Genomic DNA, 20,377 nt, shown 5'->3' with positions numbered 1-20,377 from the left:
TATCAGTCTTGACCCTTACCACATGCAATTTGCATTCGGAGAGTTGATATATATAACTAACCTCCCCTCAAAGCTCTGTGAGGGTGGGGAGGTGGACTTGGCCCAGTGGTTAGGGCATCCGCCCACCACTTGGGAGGTCCGCGGTTCAAACCCTGGGCCTCCTTGACCTGTGTGGAGCTGGTCCATGCGCAGTGCTGATGCACGCAAGGAGTGCCCTGCCATGCAGGGGGGTCCCCCACTTAGGGGAGCCCCACACACAAAGAGTGCGCCCCGTAAGGAGCACCACCCAGTGCGAATGAAAGTGCAGCCTGCCCAGGGATGGCATGGAGAGCTGACACAACAAAATGACGCAACAAAAAGAAACACAGATTCCCGGTGCTGCTGATAAGGATAGACACAGAAGAACACACAGTGAATGGACACAGAGAGCAGACAACTGGGGGGCGGGGAGAGAAATAAATAAGTAAATAAATCTTAAAAAAAAAAAAAAAAGCTCTATGAGGGCAAGGAGAATGTCACTTTCCGACTGCAACTCTCCTGGTATTCTTAGAAGATCGATGTCTTACAGGAATAAATCTGATGCACAACTATTTGAGGATTCACTCATTCACTCAGTGATAAATAATTCAGAGGAAAGTCACCAACTAGTCCCACAGACTGATTCTCCCTGTAGTCAACACTTACTTCTAATGTTTCACCATCTTGAAACCTGTTTCTGGGGAAGCAACGTTAAAGGTGCTTATTAAGTAATCTTGAATTCTTACAGTTTGGTCTGCTGTTGATTGTTCTGGGTAATTTATTAGTTTCACAAAATCTTTCCAAAAGTTAAAACTCAAATCTTCTCAGTTAAGCTAATTTTAACTTTTAAATTTCTGCCATAATTTAACAGAGATGATAGCTGTTTATCCTGCTTGGGTCACATTACATTTCATTGTGTGGGCAGGCATGTTTCACAAACAGCATTAACAGGGAGTGTAAATATTGATTGGCTTATACTTGGGTTTAGAAACTCAAGGCTGCTCTAGCCAACAATCTAAACTAGCACCAGTGTTCCACTGAAAATTATTGGGCAGGGCTTTAAAATGTTGGGCAGGCAGCCAGCCAAACACATGTGCCATCAAGATTTCTGAGCCCTAGGGGTGCTAGGGAGGGAAAGCTCTCTGCGCATGCTCAGCACAGACAGCCTTCCCCACTGCCACTTGCTCTGGGTGGGGAGGTGTGCTCCTGCCTAGGCTCCTGGCAGCAGGCCCCACTCTGACTGCAGCTGCTCCCTGTGGCACTGTACTCTCCCCTCCTCCCTGTCACCGGGAGCCAAAAGACAGGCTTCCACTGCATCTGAAGCAAGTGCTACTAAGGGATGCCAGGAAAAATGCAAACCTGGGACCACTATAGGAAGTAAACCACCTCACAGATTGCTCCTCAATCTAAAACAAATCTATCATTTGAAAGCATCAGTACATGTCTCTTTTTTTCAGACACCATAATCGTTCTGTGCCCTGCTACCCACAAACAGTTGTTAATTTTATTCATCAAACACAAAAATTATCTACACACTCCTTCCTACATCCCTTCCCAAGCGGTAGCCCAAAGGACATAAAGGACAAACGTGGGGCCACTCCAGCTTCCATCAATCAGAAACCAAGTCAGCCAGGTCCTAATCTTCCTTTGCCTCTGATCTAAAGATTTTTAGTTAATGTGAGTCTCAGGATCCCAAAATAAATTTCAAATGTTGATTCAGAGAATGTGTGATTTAAGTTAAAACAATTAAAATCCAAACATATTTAAATAGTGTCATTCAAATATAATTTCCATGCCAAAAAATTTTGCACCCCCCATTAATCATTAAACAATCAAATTGGTGTTCATCATTTAGCATACTTTCCAACATACAATAAAATTTATAGGACATTTTTTTAAAAGATTTATTTTTATTTTTTATTTATTTCTCTCCCCTTCCCCACCCCCATTCTGCCCCAGTTGTCTGCTATCTGTGTCCATTTGCTGTGTGTTCTTCTGTGTCCACTTCTTTTCAGTGGCACCAGGAATCTGTCTCTTTTTGTTGTGTCATCTTACTGCATCAGCTCTCCATGTGTGCGGTGCCACTCCTCAGCAGGCTGAACTTTCATGCTGGGTGGCTCTCCTTATGGGGCACACTCCTTGTGCATGGGGCTCCCCTATGTGGGGGACACCCCTGCGTGGCACAACACTCCTTGCACGCATCAGCACTGCGCATGGGCCAGCTCCACATGGGTCAGGAGGCCTTGAGTTTGAACCATGGCCCTCCCATGTGGTAGGTGGATGCCCTATCCATTGAGCCAAGTCTGCTTCCATTATAGGGCATTTTTGATGCCATCCGTATTTTTACTTTTCTCCATCCAAATGGTCACTTTCTCTTCCTCAAACCCTAACCCCTGCAAAATCTCTTTGATGTTGAAATTCTTTTCTGAAACCTACTATTATTTGGATAAATGTTTGAAAAATGCTAATATTCACATAAAGAAAATTTATATTGACACAATAAAATAATGTTTTATGCATCAAAAATTCACTGCCATCTAAATAATTTATGTTATATTTCTTTTATTTGGGCATGATATGATTTGATAAATATTTATTAATTCTTACTGTAAATTGATTCCAAAGCTAGACATTATACACAATAAAAATATGCTCCCTCAAGGTGCTTATAATCTAATGGGTAAAATAGACATGAAAATGTTTAACTGTAACATAAGGTGGAATGCTGTAAGAACTAAAATGAATTACAACATGCTATAAGAGTAAAGGGAGGAACTAACTACTCATCTTGATGAAGGGAATCAGGGAATGTTTCGTAGAGGAAGTGGTGCTTGATTACCTTGAAAGATGAATAAGATGTGATGGAAAAGAGATGGAAGGATATTCCACTCTGGAGTACAGGAGGATCCAGGGACAGGCAACTAGTGTGGAATGACCAGAAAAACGAAAGTTTGGTATAGGAGGCAGGGCTTTAAAGGTTATTATAGAATGATTATGACTTTCAGTATTTATTTGTTATGTATTTACTATACATTCTGATGTATCTATTGAGTGCCTGTTGTATACCAGGGAGTGTACAGGGTATGAAGGTTTCAGTGGTGAGTAAGATTCAATTCATTCTTCCCTGTCTTGAAAATCTGTAAGGTGAGTTTAAGGAATTGCTATTTTCTTTTTGTTGGCAATAAGAAATGTCTGAAAATTCTTGTGGAAAGAGGCAGAATGCATGGACCTGTTTTTTGAGATCACTGTTCCTTGGCAACATGTTACATAGATTGGAGGGGCAAAGGATCGGAAATGGGAAAATAGGGTTTGTATTGGGGGACACCTTCTATGCTCCCAGGCTATTTCCTTCTTGTAATGAGGATGGCTAGCAGCATTACTAAGGGTCTCTCCCCTCACTCTAGGGTGGAGAAATGAATTTCCAGATCGGTGAATTTCGAAGGAGAAACCAGGCATCTGAAACGCTGTCCAGTCCTCTTCCTGCTCTCTTGGGATTGCACCTGGCCTTGGAAAACACATGTTCTCCTCAGCTTCTTCAGGTGCAAGTTGTCCCTGGTTGTCTGTAACTAGCAGCGGGCTGGGGAAGGTCTAATTCAGGTATTTATCATTAGGAAAATTTGGAGATCTTTCCAAATCAGCAAAGAGTGTTATCAATATTTTTGAGTCTTCTTAGAACTACCTAGTACTTCTGTTTTGGATATACTATAATTTATTTAACCAACCTACTATTGGATATTTAGGTAGTTTGCAGATTTTCTACTACAAATAATATTGTAGCTAGTGGCTTGTACAAACCTCCAATCGCAGACATATGAGTTTATCTGCAGGATAAATACTGAGAATCAAAGGCTATATATATTTTTAATTTTGGTAGATACTGCTAAATTGTCCTCATAGGGTTTGTATTAACTTATGAACAGCAATGTATGTGTGAGTCAACTTGTCCCATAGCTTCACCACACTGTGTGTTATCAAGTGTTCAGACTTGTTAAGCACGCTTCCTCAGTTTTGAGAAGATGCCTTTTATAGTTCATTTTCTAATTTGGTAAACTGTGGAAAATGGAATGATATTATTAGATGATGATCTCAGTTTAAACAATCTATATAGTTCAATAATGCAAAAATTATGCAAACATCAAGCTACCCAAAGCACCTAATTATTCAATGCTTTATTTAGGATGTACAATTAATAAGATGAGCGATTTATTTCAGAGTACATGCATAACTCAGAGATATTGTGAGTTCAGTTCTAGACTTCTGCAATAAAAGCGAGTCACACAATTGTTTTGATTTCTGGTGCATATTAAAGTTACTTTTATACTACATATAGTCTATTACATGTACAATAGCAGTATTCTTAAAAAGCAATATATATACATTAATTAAAATGTGACACATGGGGGAAGCGTCTGCGGCTCAATCAGTTGGGCTCCTATCTACCATATGGGAGGCCCTGGGTTCGTGTCCTGGGCCTCCTTGTGAAGGCAGGCTCGCCCGCCAGTGCTGCAGAGTGCCACCTGGCCCGCCAGCGCCACGGAGAGCCAACTCAACAAGAAGACGCAACAAAAAGGGAGACAAGCAAAAAACACAGAAGAGCATGCAGCAAATAGACACAGATAGCAGCCAGCAAGCAAGCCGCAAAGGGGAGGAATAAAAATAAATAAATACAGACACAGAAGAATGCACAGCGAATGGACACAGAGAGCAGAAAACAAGCAAAATAAAAAGCTACAAGGGGGGGATAATTTTTTAAAAAGTGACACATGGGAAGCAAATGTGGCTCAAGCAGTTGAGCTCCCGCCTACCATATTGGAGGTCCCGGGTTCAGTTTCTGGTGCCTCCTAAAGAAGACAAGCAAGACATCAAGCCGATACAATGGCAGGCACAGTGAGCTGATGCAACAAGATGACGCAAGAAGGAAAAACATGAGACACACAACAAAGCAAGGCACAGAGGTGGCTCAAGCCATTAGGTCCCTCCCTCCCACATCAGAGGTCCTGCTTTCAGTTCCTGGTGCCTCCCAAAAAGAAAACCAGCATACAACAAACAGACACAGCAAATGCAAACAACGAGGGGGTGGGGGAAAATAAATAAATCTTTAAAATAAGTGACACAAAGAGATGAAGTAAAAAATCCTATTGGAAATTGGCACTGATAATTTGCTCTACATAGGGTTGCCACAAACCTTCAATTTGTGAAAAGTGTAATGTCTGCAAAGTGCAATAAAGTGAAGGGCAATAAAATGAGATATGTCTAAATGTAGACACATGATTTGAACCACAATGAAATCAAATTTAATTAAAGTACATAACTGTAAGACACATTTACCTTTCTAAATTATAATTTGAAATAAAAATTATAAATATAATACTTAGATCCAATGTTTATTACCACATGTACAGTAATAAATGTTATCATTGTCAAGAAATGGACCAGTTCTTGGGAATAGAAAGAAAATTAAGATAATGATTTTCCCTGCCCTTAAATAATTGAGGGCATCCATTAATAGTTACCAAATAATTTATTTTAATTACACACCATAATATAACCTCAAATGGGGACAAGTATATTTTATCTTACCTAACCAAAAACCTTCTGGCTATATACAATATTATCTCTTTTTAAAATACAACTAACCTCTTTTGTTGTGAAATGAATTTGTTAGATGTCTAAATAAATTCTGTTGGATTAATTTCTAATACTTCTGTTGTGAAGATAATTTCTATCCATGCAAAAGTAGAGTTCCAAGTGATGAAAATGATAATGCCATAATACTTTGGCAGATTGACATCAGTCTCATATTTCTTTTCACTTGTTCCTAGAGACTAAAATATTTGGGCTGATAATTGTCCTACATTGTCTAAATTTATATACAAAATCATTTAAAGTATTGTTTTTCTACATAATTTTAAATTACTATCTTTCTCTGAAGGGACATCTTAGCTATAGATGCTTAATCATTTTATTGAAAACAGACAAAGATAATTCAGTAAAAAATGAAAGTATCCTATCTTTGCTTATCACTTTAATTCTGGTCCCAGGACAACCAAATGGGTGTAATATATAGTTTCTTAACTAAATTCTAGCCACCAAATGAAAGATTATAACATGATATGTGTTTATGTGTTTGTAAAAGGGAGACTTTTGTATTGGAAAAATTATTTTCCATTCATATTTGGAATTTTATTCCTCTTTAAATCAAAAGAGGATGGCGTCAGCAGCTGCAGAAACCCCAGACGATAGCTGAATGTTCAGGCAACAGTGTGGAATGTGAAAAGCATTCATCCAGGGGCTAGGAGAACTGGGTGTCAACCTCACTGACATTGACAGATGAATGAGCCAAGGCAAATCACTTGCCAAACCTTGACTGGGTTTCCTCAGCTAGAAAAATGTGACCAGATGGGCCCCAAGATCCCTTCCAGGCCCAATATTCTAGTCTATGTTTTGACAATTCCAATGTTATCCTCTGCCCCTCCCTCTTCCTCCTTCCAAAGAGGCAGATCAGAAGCTCAGAGGAGTGAAATGTACATGAGTAGGAAAGGAATGACTCCTGACTTCTAGTCTCCCTTTAAACACCACAGCCAAGAAATCTGTAATTGAACCCTTGGTCATTCTAGCCCAGAAATGCCTTTGTTGATTGAACAGTTACCATTAAAAAAAAAAAAAAATTATACATTAGGAGACAATTATGCAAGCAAGAAACGTGCATTCATTTCCTCTCAAAATGTGAGAAGAAATGAGATGAATTGTTGTATGCCATTCTAAGATTTTCCATTTATAGTCTTATAATAATATTCACTCAGCCAAGTTTTCCAATGTTATTTTTCCCTCCTGAGATGGCTCCCTTGTCTGCTTGCTTGCTGTTTTTGCTCATTATTTGTGCTCATTGTTTTTTTTTTTTTTTTTTTGCTCATTGTCTGCTCATTGTCGGTTCAGTTTTTTCTTTAGGAGGCACCAGGAACCAAACCTGGGACTTCCCATGTGGGAGGTGGGTCCTCAACAGTTTGAGCCACATCCCCTCCCTGCTTGTTTATTTTTGCTTGTAGTTTTGCTCATTGTTTTTGCTTATTGTCTGATTGCTGACTGCTCATTGTTTTGCTCACTGTTACTGCTCTTATCTGCTCATTGTTTTTGCTCCATCTCTGCTCATTGTTTGTCTTCTTTACAAGACACCAGGAACTGAACATGGGCCCTCCCATGTGGAAGAAGGGCACCTAACTGCTTAAGCCACACCTGCTCCCCCCAACGTTGTTTTTGACCTTGAATAATTACTGAATGATTATTTCACTTTACTATAGTAGGTATTTGTCACCTATTTTCCAAGGTAGCCTCAATTCCAATTATTTTGTCCCAAATTTAGACCATGTGTCAAACTGGATCTCTTTTTTTTAATTTTAGGGAATAGGATTAACGATATACTTAATTATTCCCTTTTTGTGTCTTTCTTCCATAAATCCAATAGTAAATTTGGCAAGACAAGACTAGACAGAAATTTCATATTTCACATCTTTGTACTTACCAGCTGGTATCACAGGCTGATGTGATGATGGAAGAAGCTAGAACCTGACATAAGATTAACCTATTAAGTAGACACAGGTATACAGAGTGATGTTTTGCTATGGTAACTGACCATATTGAGTTTAGGCCTTGAAAAAAAATCAGGATTCAGACCACATTGTTCATGGCATTTCCAAGTGGTGACTGAGAGGTGACGTATGTATAAAAAGCTGGACAGACTGACTGTTGTCTTCTGAAAAGAATATACAGGGGCCATAGGACATTGGTGACTGGGCTGAGGTCCATTTATTACATAGGAATCCATGTAGGAAAGACACAGAAAAAGACAAGGCATGTTAGCAAGCACCAAAGAAAATGTCCAATGCTGGCCATAAGGACATATGGGAACAAATAGAGTGTCCTTTCTCTTTTTAATATTATTTTATTTGGGTTATAGACCCCATGTTACTGCATCCTTAAATACTTCAGTATGCATCTCTAAATTATAATTGTTTTTTAAATTTTTTTGTATTACACTCTTCTTTGAGAAACTGCTTAAAGCTATAAAGTTACGGAGAAAAAAATGCATACATATACAATATTTATGAGCAATTTTGGGGAGTTCATGACTTCCCAGAAAGTCACTCATAAACTTCACATTCAAAACCTTTTGAAAGAGAGAGCCGTGACTTTGTAGGGCAATGTAGAAGTCTAGTGGCCAGGAAATGCAAATTTTAACTGACAGCTAAAACTACCAATGGGGAAGCCCCAATTCTGGCCTTGGGAAGGTAATTAACAGAGTCAGCCTCCATGGGGACATGAGGCTGTGCATTACCACCTACTGAGTGTCCTATTTGGTCTAGGAAGTGGGGCAGGACTCAGACTCATGGTATGAAAATCAGTGGGTCCAGTTCCTGGGAGCTGAGTCTAGCAAAGGTCAAAAAATGAAGTGTCCAATGACCGAGAAGGTTGTCTATGCACCATGCCCGCACACCAGACAAAAATAAAGTGGGACTTTTAAGGGTCAGACTTGGATAGCAAAGGTCAGAGGAGAGAGTTCTGCTAACAGCATTTGGCAAAAGGTAAAAGGAAGATAGAAGATGGTGACCAGATGTTCTCTACTTAAATTTGTAAAGGGGAAATAACATTACCATGATAGGAATTCAGGTTATATAAAAAGAAAATCTTACTTCCAGTGAACTTTGAAAAGCATGAGACCAAGTTACTGATGGACATTATTTTCTTTCCCTTAATAATAAAATCCTTAATAATGAAACAGAAACCTATGTGTTTGCAGTGATTTAAACATAAGGTTGTGAGAAATGAGATCAGGTCAGACATATATGGAAACATTCAAAGTCTTTGAAAGAGGAACATATCTATATATTTGACATTTATTTAATTATAAAACCTTTATAGTTGTCTTTTAAAATTAATTGAATTGCTATAACATGGCACTTTATCCAGACTTTCAGATATAAAATTACAGGAATAAAAATATTTTTGATACAAGGCATTATCAAGATAATCACACAAAATCCATTCGGCATTCCCATTCAGTATTCCTATTAATTTTAATTAATTTCTACATTAATATAGAAAATATCAAAGTTCAGCTGTCCACTTATTTATCCATATTTGGAATTATATTTTTTAACAAAGCAACTCGTATGTACAGACACATGTTGAAAATAATACCTTAAGTAAAATACACTCTGGAAAACTATCAGAACATAATGGAAAAGTAAATAAAAAAGAAGTTCTGGAAATATTGTTAGAAAAGCAATGAGATTTACAGATGACTAAAAACACCAGTAAAATATCCAAAGCATATTTTGTATTTGGTCAGTCCGGCAGAAAAGACAGTTGGCATGTGGTCAGGAGAAAATGTGAATCATAAAAAATCTATCCCCTTCATCATATAATGCGTAGGAGTCAGATGTCTGTTGGCTAGTTCCTGGTCTCAATTGTAAGAGTCAGTAACTACTTGATATATTTGGCTTCATGACCCAGCTTAGATTTCCTGTTCTTTCAATTTCTAAGACATGTAGCTCACATTCACCCAGAATTTAGGGTAGAGTGTAATGATCCTCCCATTCATTCACACCATCCTTTATTTTGGCCAGTTGGTGAGACAAAATTGCCATGTCTATCACCTACAGCAGAAGTTTGACTTCTAGCCAAATATTAGGAAGCACAGGAGTGACTGCTGTAGCAACAGACTAAACAGACAATATAAAAGGCAGATTAGAGGAATAAGTGAGCAATTTTAAATGCAAGAAGTTATGAACAAAGTTAAAGAACTTCCAAGCATAGCTCCAAGGTGTGAAAAATAAGAATATACATCACAGCTAATGGTAATCTTCAGAAAAATATAGGCAATTATTCTGTTTTACCAATACTGTCATCTAAGAATTTGTTAAGTGGTTTAACCTCAATTTCTAATGAAATACAAATTCAAAGAACAGTTTCGAAATAATAATTCCCGTCCAAAGATTCCAAATGCTCACTCATAAAATAAGGTTATTTACATATGAGTTGAGGCTATGCCATTCTTTTCAAACTGTTCTGATCTAGCCTTCTCATTGAAAGGAAAATATTAGCAGCACCAAATGTAAGCCATAAAGGAAAAAAAAGACACCACCAGTGCAAATTCTACCTTCAGGTTTTTCTTTTTCTCTCTCTGAAAACTCAGAGTTTCTTAATCTTTCCATTATAACAAAATGACAAAATAAATCTAACCTCCCTATTTTCAGGACAAAGATCAATTTTTTTTCAAATCCTTTTGTACAAGAGAATAAGGTTATTGCCAATGTTAGCCGATTGTATTTGTAAGTTTGGTGAAACTTTAAAACTGTTTAAGAAAGAAAGTTACTATGTATAATTTGTCAACTGGTTCCCAAAATTTACTTTAATAAATGTAAACCCTCCCCAATTCAGCATACACTTTTATATTATATATTTTGTAATATTCCTTTATTGTCATGGAATGAAATTCTTAGAAAATATGACCTGTTAACTTTTGAAACAAATCAATATAATGTCCTAATTGCAACAAAAACAATAAAAGAAAGGAATTTAAAATAAAATAATATGAATTTCATTATGTGTCTAACCATGAATATACTAGATGACATAGTGAATCATATGGTTTTGCGCCTACATATAGTAAACCAATATGGATTTAAGACAACATTCATATGATTACTACAGATACATTTTTATAGTTGACTTCTAAATATAAAGATTAAATAATTAGTCATATTGACTTAGTTGTTAGTTACATTCCAAGGAAATTCATTATATAATAAAACTATACAGGAGATATTTTGTGTTTTATGTACAGTGAGGCTAGTTTCTAGGCTCAAATAATTACAAATGAATTTTTCACTCCCATGAATGTCTGGCAAGACCTTTAGAAGTCATGCAGGGTGTGAGACAATTCTTCCCTGCATTCCAGGATCTGTAGCTTCCCCAGCCTCCACCCTCAAATAACAGTTCCAATATTGTGAAAAAAGAAATGTTCTTACAAATACCAAAAATTCCCCTAGGACAGAGTTGACGGTGGCACAGCAATGTGAGTGCAATTAACAGCACTGAAGAGTATATGTGAAAGTGGTGGAAAGGGGAACTTTGGGGTCATACATGTTGCCAGACAAGAAGGTTCGAGAGCAGTAATATTTTTAAAAGCTCAGTATCAGAAACAAATTAAATGCCCATTAATAGAAAAATGGATTGGTGGCGGACTTGGCCCAGTGGTTAGGGCGTCCGTCTACCACATGGGAGGTCCGCGGTTCAAACCCCGGGCCTCTTTGACCTGTGTGGAGCTGGCCCATGCGCAGTGCTGATGCGCGCAAGGAGTGCCGGGCCACACAGGAGTGTCCTCTGCGTAGGGGAGCCCCACGCACAAGGAGCACGCCCTGTAAGGAGAGCCGCCCAGCGTGAAAGAAAGTGCAACCTGCCTAGGAATGGTGCCACACACATGGAGAGCTGACAGAACAAGATGATGCAACCAAAAAGAAACACAGATTCCTATGCTGCTGACAACAACAGAAGCAGACAAAGAAGACGCAGCAAATAGACACAGAGAACAGACAATGGGGGGGGGAGGGGAGAAAAATAAATAAATAAATCTTTTTAAAAAATAGAAAAATGGATAAACAGGAGTATATTTATACAAAACAATAAGGTGTAGTGATTAAAATGAACAAACTGCAGTTATTTGCAACAACATAGATAAATCTATTTTTTAATATATTTTTATTTATTTTTAAAAGATAGATTATATAAAATGTACATTAAAAAAATTGGGGGACGCCCATGTGCCCACTCCCCATACCTTCCACTTTTTCCACATTAACAACTTCTTTCATTAGCGTAGTATATTCATTGCTACTGATGAACACATTTTGGAGCATTGCCACACAACATGGATTATAGTTTACATTGTAGTTTATACTCTCTCCCACCCCATTCTGTAGGTTATGGCAGGATATATAATGTCCTGTATCTGTCTTTGCAATGTCATTTAGGACAATTCCAAGTCGTGAAAATGCCCCCATATTATACCTCTTTTTCCCTCTCCTTGCCTTCAGCAACTCCAGTGGCCACAGTCTCCACATCAGTGATATAATTTCTTCCAGTGCTAGAATGACAATAAGTCTATAATAGAATGCCAGTAAGTCCACTCTAGTCCATATTTTATTTCCCAATCCTGAGGATTCTGGGATGGTAATACCCACTGCACCTCTAATTGAGACGGGGCTTCGATTCCATATGCCTGATGGATGGGACTCTCTTGCTTGCAGTTGTAGACTCTCTCGGTTCCTTGGTGTGGTGGTTGTCCATCCTCACCTCCTTGTTAGTTGTCCTGGGTGAGTCCAATGAACTGGAGAGTATTGTTGCAACTCTGCTGAGGCTCAGGGCCCAGATGGCACAGAGTTTCAAGTCTCTTGGACATACATCTACCAACTCCAGCACCAACTATAGGTTCAATAAACGGGACAGAAGAGACATGTTTAGAGAAGTCACATCTGACTCAAACTCTGTCATACTTGGGAGCACTAATCCCAAAGTGGGGTCCACTGGCAAGGCACCAAACTCCAGAATTACCTGCCATGACTGTAAGACCAGGGTGTCTCCATAGCCCTCAGGAGCCCCATTATTTGGGGTAGTATCTACTTTGGCTGTCTATGAGATCTCACTGAGACGTGCATAAGTCCCACCTCTCTGATGACCTCCTGACTCATTTTGAAGCCTCTTAGCCATATAAACTCATTTGTCTTTACCATTTTCCTCTTTTGTTCAAGGTCTTTCTCCAGTTACATCACCAGCTGATGCTTGGTAGTCATCCCTCAGTGCCAAGGAGATTCATCCCCAGGAATCATGTCCCACACTGGGAGTAGGGTAACGCATTTATACGCCTAAAGTGGCTTGGAGAGTGGCCACATTTGAGCAACATGGAGCATCTTAGGAAGCAGATCTTAGGCATCCTGCAAAACTAGGCTAAGCTGAAATTTCAAGAGCAAAATGTTCATAAGCATAGTTATCAGTATCAAGGGCCCATCAATGGACCATCCTTCTTCACTGGTCTTTGCCCCTGTACTTGGGGGATTGTTGCTGTTCCTTTAGAGAACGTGACAGAGCTTCCCAGAGTGGGAATTCATTTTGCTTTCAGAATTTCTACCCACTGTGGCAATGCCCCATGAATATTTGAATATATTTATAACATAAGTGTCTTATAAGCATAAAGTTGATTGAAAAAAGCCAGACTACCAAAACTACAAGGAGACATAATTTCACACCTATTAGAATGGCCACTATTTAAAACTTGGAAGACTACAAGTGTTGTAAAGGATGTGAAGAAATAGGAATGCTTACTGACTGTTGATGGGAGCAGTATAGTCACTGGAGGACTGTTTCACAGATCCTAAGGAAGTTGAATATAAACTTGCTGTGTGACCTGGCAATACCATTATTAGGTATATACTCAGGAGAACTGAGAGCAGTGACATAAATAGATATCTTCACACCAATATTCATAACAGTGTTATTTACAATTGCCAAAAAATGGAAATAACACAGGTGTCCATCACCTGATGAGTGGATAAACAAATTGTGGTGTATACACATGATGGAATATTATGCAGCTGTAAGAAGAAATAAATTCATAAAGCATATGACAACATGGATGAACCTGGAGGACCTTGTGTTGAGTAAAGCAAGCTAGAAACAAAAGGACAAATACTGTATGATTGTGTTATTATGAACTAAATATATTGTGTGAATTCATGGAGTTAATAATTAGAATATAGGTAACCAGAAAATAGAATGAGGGTAGAGAATGGAAAGTTGAAGGTTAATCTGTGCAGAATTGGTAAAAAGGTTATTTGTAAATCTTTTGAAATAAATAGAAATGGTGAAAGCACATCATAATATTTGTAACTAGCAGAGTATTGCATGGGTATGACAGTGGTTGAAAAGAAAAGTCTAAAGCCATGTATATTACCAGAAGGAAAGCTAAAAAATATAAAATGGGACAGTGTAACATAGTGAAACCTCAAGTGAAATATGAGTATGGGTAATATTGCATACATAAAATTATTTTATAAAATATAAATAAAAATAAACCAGAGAGATAGAAACAGAATAGCAGCTATATACATCAGGAGAAGTGTGGAAAGATAGAGAGGTGATGAGTTTTTGGTTTGTTATTATTATTATTGGAATAATGAAAATACTCTAATAATGATTGAAGAGATGAATGCACAACTATGCGATTATAACAAATACCATTGATTGTACACTTTGGATGGATTTATGGTTTAGTAACATGTATCAATAAAATTGATTTGTAAAAAAAGCTAGACCAGAAGTATATTAATGCTATGATTATATTTATTTATTTCTGAAAGATTTATTTATTTATTCTCTCCCCACCATTTTCTGCTCTCTGAATCTATTCGCTGTATGTTCTTCTGTGTTTGCTTGTATTCTCATTAGGTGGCTCCAGGAACTGATCCTAGGACCTCCCAGAGTGGGAGGAGATGAACATTCTCTTGCGCCACCTCAGCTCCCTGTTCTGCTATGTCTCTTATTGTCTCTCTTCTATGTCTCTTTTTGTTGTGTCATCTTGCTATACCAGCTTTCCACGTCAGCCAGCACTCCTGCATGGGGCAACACACCCGTATGGGGCGGCACTCCCACATGGGCCAGCATGCCATGTGGGCCAGCTCGCTGTGTGGGCCAGATTGCCTTCATCAGGAGGCATCGAACCCTGGACCTCCTATATGGTAGATGGGAACCAAACTGCTTGAGCCACATCCATTCCCCTTTATTTACATTGAATTCAAGAACAGGAGAAACTATAGTGTGTAGGCATATATATATAAGCTTTAAAGAAAAGCAAAGAGATATATACATTAAAATTCAGAAGAGGTTAATTCTAGAGAGAGAGGGAAAGGTTATAATATGAAATGGTCATATGAGGACCCTCAATATGAAAACTATATGAACAGCCCAATGAAAAAAATGGGAAAAATGTATGAACAAGAAATACCAAAAGAGGAAACCAAATGATCAGTGAAAATATAAGATACGCAATGTGCTTGATAGTGGTTGACCAAGGTGGCTGCATAAGATACTCCAGAGATCTGTTCTACCCACCCAACCCCCCAAGAATCTTTGAACAATGAGCTAAAACTGGCAGAGCCATCTTCCTCAAAAGTCCAGGAAACAGGTAAAAGTTTGTAGTAAAATAGAGTGAAAATCAAGAAAAAGGCAGCCTTAACAAAGTAGAGGATTTTTAAAAAATTTTAGGGGCAGCTCATGGTGCCTGTATTGGCCCTATTCCCCTCCCTCCCTGGGGTGGTGCAGAGCCTGCCTGCACTTCCACAGTAGGTCATTAGGTCCATGGCCCTGTTTTGGAGGTAGCAAAGTATTCCTTTGGAGGTAGCAAAGTATACCCCTACTGGGGTGCCTGAATGACAATGCCAGTCTACCAGGTAGAAGTAGCTTGAGGACAGCTAAAGTACTATAAGAAACAATTAAGTTAAAGTGACCTGGGACAAAGGATTACCAACGTTAAGTCATGCAATAAACCACTCAGGAGAAAGTCTTTTTCATAGAGAGTAGAGAGGGAATTTAAATTCCTTTAGATAAGAGAATTCCTAAGGCCACTAGCAAACACAAGTGCAGGACAAGATTCAGGCTCAGAAAAAGGAGAGGACCCTGTACTTCATATTTGCCTCAGACTAGTCTTCTCCATAAGAGAGTTAAATGTTATAGAGGCACCATTTAAATTCACATTCAAAATCAAAGTTTATCCTTTCCTCGTAATATATTCAAATATACATTCCACATATGTTAAAGCAAATGTGAAAAACAAATGTTTAAATTTTATAGAATAAAATATAGGGGAATGTTTTTATGTCCTTGGAATAGGAAAGAATTCCTTGAACAAGACACACAACCTTAAACAAATCATCAAGGAAATCGCTGATAAAGGTTACTATTAATATTTTAAAACTTCTGTAGAGAAAATTGTAAGAGTGATGTCTTCTTCCTGTATTCTGGGAGAAATTATGACCATATATGTCACAAAGAGTTATCACCCAGAACATTAAAAAGATTCCTAAAAAATAAAAAACTAAAAACTTTGACCAAAAAAATTAAAAAATGAAAACATTCAAGGCACAGAAAACATCCAATGGCCAATACATCTATCAAAAGATGTTCACTCTCTACTGGTCAAGGAAAGGAAAATTAAAACCAAAATGAGAAAGTATTTCCTAATTATCATATTTACAAAAGTTATAAAGAGTGGTAATACTAATATCACCAAGGATGTGAAGAAATAGAAAGTCTTATACCTGCCAATTTTCCAATAAATTGATATAATCACTTTAGGTTGCAGTTTGCAAAATCTCAGTATAATATTAAGTAAAGTATTGAAAAAAACAGGTATAAGGATACACACCAACTTTAGGATAGTGCTTATCTCTCTGATAGGTTGGGGAGTAGGACATTCATGATTTAAATATATCTATAACATAAAATTCTTTCCAGAAAAAAATCCAAGCAAATATCATATATAATTGAAGTATGTTAATTTAAAGTATGCTAACTATATTATCTTCTATATTTTAAATATATAGATTTAAATATATTTAAATCTATATTATTTTCTATATATCTTCTATATTTTAAATATATTTATTAACTTTAATTAAAAAGGTTTTAGCATAACTAGAGTAGGGAGATTGAGGAGGTAAAGTAAACTAAGTTAGCAATTTTGGATTTTATCCTAAGAACAGTAGAAAGTTACTGTAAGATTTTAAAATGGTGGTAGATTTATTTATTTTAAAGTGATCAATCTGGCAGGAGGGAAGGGAAAGAAATGTACAGTAACAAAACAAGCTGCAGTAAGTAATCTCTAACAGGCAAGACAAAATTGAGTCAGAATATGTAAATGACTAGTTTATACTGGTCATATTAGAGATTATCCCTCCTCTTCTGGATATCTTTATACTTACTGAATTATAGCCAAGTTTCTCTTCCTAAATTAGTATCATTGTTAGAAAAAAACAAAACAAAAATAAAAAATAAGGTAGTTCTGTCTGAGAGGCTTTTCAGCTCTCAATTCACTTGCATTTATTACTGATGAGCAGAAGGCCCCACACAATAAATACTCAATGTCAGGGTTTCCAGTTCTACTCAATATCTCATCTGCATGCAGAAAAATATCTAAATGTTATCTGTAGCTATGAATCAGAGTTTATTTTGTGCAAGTAATGGTTTAGTATTATGAGTTTCTTTGAATGGAAAAGGTATTTTGAGATTATATACGTATTATGAACTTGTTTATTGTTTCAAAAAAAGAATATCTGGGTGTCATTTTTCTGAGTTCCCTGATTTCAGGTCAACATTAAAATAAGATTGGTTACCTGATAAATTTTATATTGTCTCCTCCTAAACTAAACTATTTATATCTTACCATGTTACCCAAAATAGTCATCCTGTTCAACAACTACCCTTAAAAGTTACTTTACTTTCTACAAAAATAAATTCAAAATGCATCACAGACATAAATGTAAGGATAAAAGCTATAAAATTATGTGAAATTATAAGAAAACTTAATAGTAAATCTTAATGACCTTGGCTTAGGCAATGGTTTCTTAGATGACACCAAAAGCAAATTGTACAAAAGAAAAAATAGATAAATTTGATCTCATCAAAATTAAAAATATTTTGGCCTCTCCTCCCTCCCGCTCCTGGGAAAGAGAGAAGTCACCACTGCGGTTGGGTAGAGGAGCACTCAGCACCTCCAGGAGGGGACTGCACCCGCTGCACCAGAGCCTAGGAGAAAGGCAGGATCAGGAGGACAGTTGTGAGGCCAGTTCACTTTTGACTCAATGGGGCTGAAGAGGTTGCAAAATATCATCCTATGCTTGAGACCTTCAGACTACATGCCCTACAGGAACTAATCAATGATTTTTCATCCCCTGGAGATACATTAGAAACATAAATATGGTGCCAAAAGAACTTTCTATCCTTCTCTGACTATGGTTCATTTGGACATACTTTTTACTGAAGAGAGGTATATACACTGAACCTACTCATTGTGCAGAGACTGTCACGTATGATCATGGACCATCCTAGTAGGGAAAAGGATGAAAGACAACGGACAACGAAACCCATGGCTCAAAGAAATGCACACTGCTCCCAACCATCTGGTTCCTCAACATCTGGGGTTCTTATGGTGCGACGCAACTTCAGGGTTGGCAAGAAGATAGGATGTGGGAACTTTGGAGAGCTCAGATTAGGTAAAAATCTCTACACCAATGAACATGTAGCAATCAAACTGGAACCAATAAAATCACATGCTCCACAACTTCATTTAGAGTACAGGTTTTATAAACAGCTTGGCAGTGCAGGTGAAGGTCTCCCACAGGTATATTACTTTGGACCTTGTGGGAAATACAATACCATGGTGCTGGAGCTTCTTGGCCCTAGCTTAGAGGATTTGACCTCTGTGACAGAAGTTTTACTTTGAAGACAGTGTTAATGATCTCCATTCAGTTGCTTTCTCAAATGGAATATGGGCACTCAAAGAATCTCATTTATCGAGATGTTAAGCCAGAGAACTTCCTGATTGGCCGACAAGGCAATAAGAAAGAGCATGTTATACACATTATAGACTTTGGACTGGCCAAGGAATACATTGACCCTGAAACCAAAAAACACATACCTTATAGAGAGCACAAAAGTTTAACTGGAACTGTGAGATATATGTCTATCAACACGCATCTTGGCAAAGAGCAAAGCCGTCTGATGATTTGGAAGCCCCAGGCCATATGTTCACGTATTTCCTTCGAGGCAGCCTACTCTGGCAAAAACTCAAGGCTGATACATTAGAAGAGAGATATCAAAAGATTGGTGACACCAAAAGAAATACTCTCATTGAAGCTCTCTGTAAGAACTTTCCAGAGGAGATGGCAACCTATCTTCGATATGTTAGGCGATTAGACTTCTTTGAAAAGCCTGACTACAAATACTTACGGACTCTCTTCACAGAACTCTTTGAAAGGAAAGGCTGTACCTTTGACTAAGCCTACGATTGAGTCGGGAGGCCTATTCCTACTCCAGTAGGATCAGTTCATGTAGCTTCTGGTGCATCTGCAATAACTCGAGAAAGCCACACACACAGGGAGCGGCCATCACAACAGCAGCCTCTTCGAAATCAGACTGCATCGTCAGAGCGCCGAGGAGAGTGGGAAATCCAGCCCAGCCGGCAGACCAATATCTAGTACCTGACGTCTCACTTGGCTGCAGATCACCATGGGGGATCAGTGCAGGTTGTTAGCTCAACCAATGGAGAGCTGAATGCCCATGACCCTACTGGAGCCCATTCCAATGCACCAATCACAGCTCAGGCCGAGGTGGAGGTAGTAGAAGAAGCTAAGTGCTGCTGTTTCTTTAAGAGAAAAAGAAAGAAGACTGTTCCGTGCCAAAAGTGACCAGTGCCTCTTTGGAGTCCTCAGGCTCTGGGAACTCTGACTTGATTGTACCTGCAGCTCCTGCCATTTCTCATTGGAAGGGACTCCTCTCTTGGGGGAGGGTAAGATCCAAACCAAAAAGAAGAAAACAGATGCCCCAGAAAGAGCCAGTGTGGCCAGCCTGAACCCAGTGGGTCATTGGCTGTTCCCTCCTGCCTAAGGCTCTGAGCAGGTTCCAGAGCTTAGGCTCCTCCACTGCTTGCCCTTTGGGCTGCCTGGTTGACTCTCCTTCCCATTATTTACAATTAAAGTCTCATTTACAGAGATGTGGAGGCATTTTTGGGACTTGGAGTTGTCCTGGGTGGTGCTCCAGGGACAATTGCCGGACATTGTATGTCCTCCTATGGCCCACTGGATGGAACGTGGGAGAGTGTGGGCTATGGTGTGGACCACAGGCCATGGGGTGCAGCGATGCCCAGAGATGTACTCACCAGATGCAATGCATGTGTCATGATGATGGGGGAGAGTGTTACTGTGGGGGGACTGGTGGGGTGGGGGCGGTGGGGGTGAATGGGGACCTCATATTTTTTTAATGTAATATTTTTTTAAAAATGAATAAATTGAGTAGAATTTGGAAAAAAAATGAAAAAAAAAATAAAGTGTCATTTACAAAAACTCAAGGACTATCATTCTCTTCCTTCCCCCTAGTTTACTCCTTATTCTTGCTCCACCCTCAACTCTTTCCAGCATAAAAGCTAGTGAGCAAAGGCTTTGTCTGCTGAAGGGGTTTAAGAGGCTGGGGGTGTGGCCAAGAAGTTAGGAGGAAGATGGTAGTCTTGGGCTGGAGAAGAATTTTTCCAACCCAC

The 20,377-nt window shown here is 38.4% G+C and overlaps 1 pseudogene; it reads left to right on the top strand.

Annotated features, from left to right (window-relative positions):
- The first annotated feature begins 18,160 nt into the window (after positions 1-18,160).
- Positions 18,161-19,532, top strand: LOC101447678 (casein kinase I-like; annotated as a pseudogene).
- The last annotated feature ends 845 nt before the right edge of the window (positions 19,533-20,377 follow it).

The sequence above is a fragment of the Dasypus novemcinctus genome, chromosome 7 (genome assembly GCF_030445035.2).
Source record: "Dasypus novemcinctus isolate mDasNov1 chromosome 7, mDasNov1.1.hap2, whole genome shotgun sequence".
Lineage (NCBI taxonomy): Eukaryota > Metazoa > Chordata > Mammalia > Cingulata > Dasypodidae > Dasypus > Dasypus novemcinctus.
This window is presented reverse-complemented; position numbering and strand designations above follow the sequence as displayed.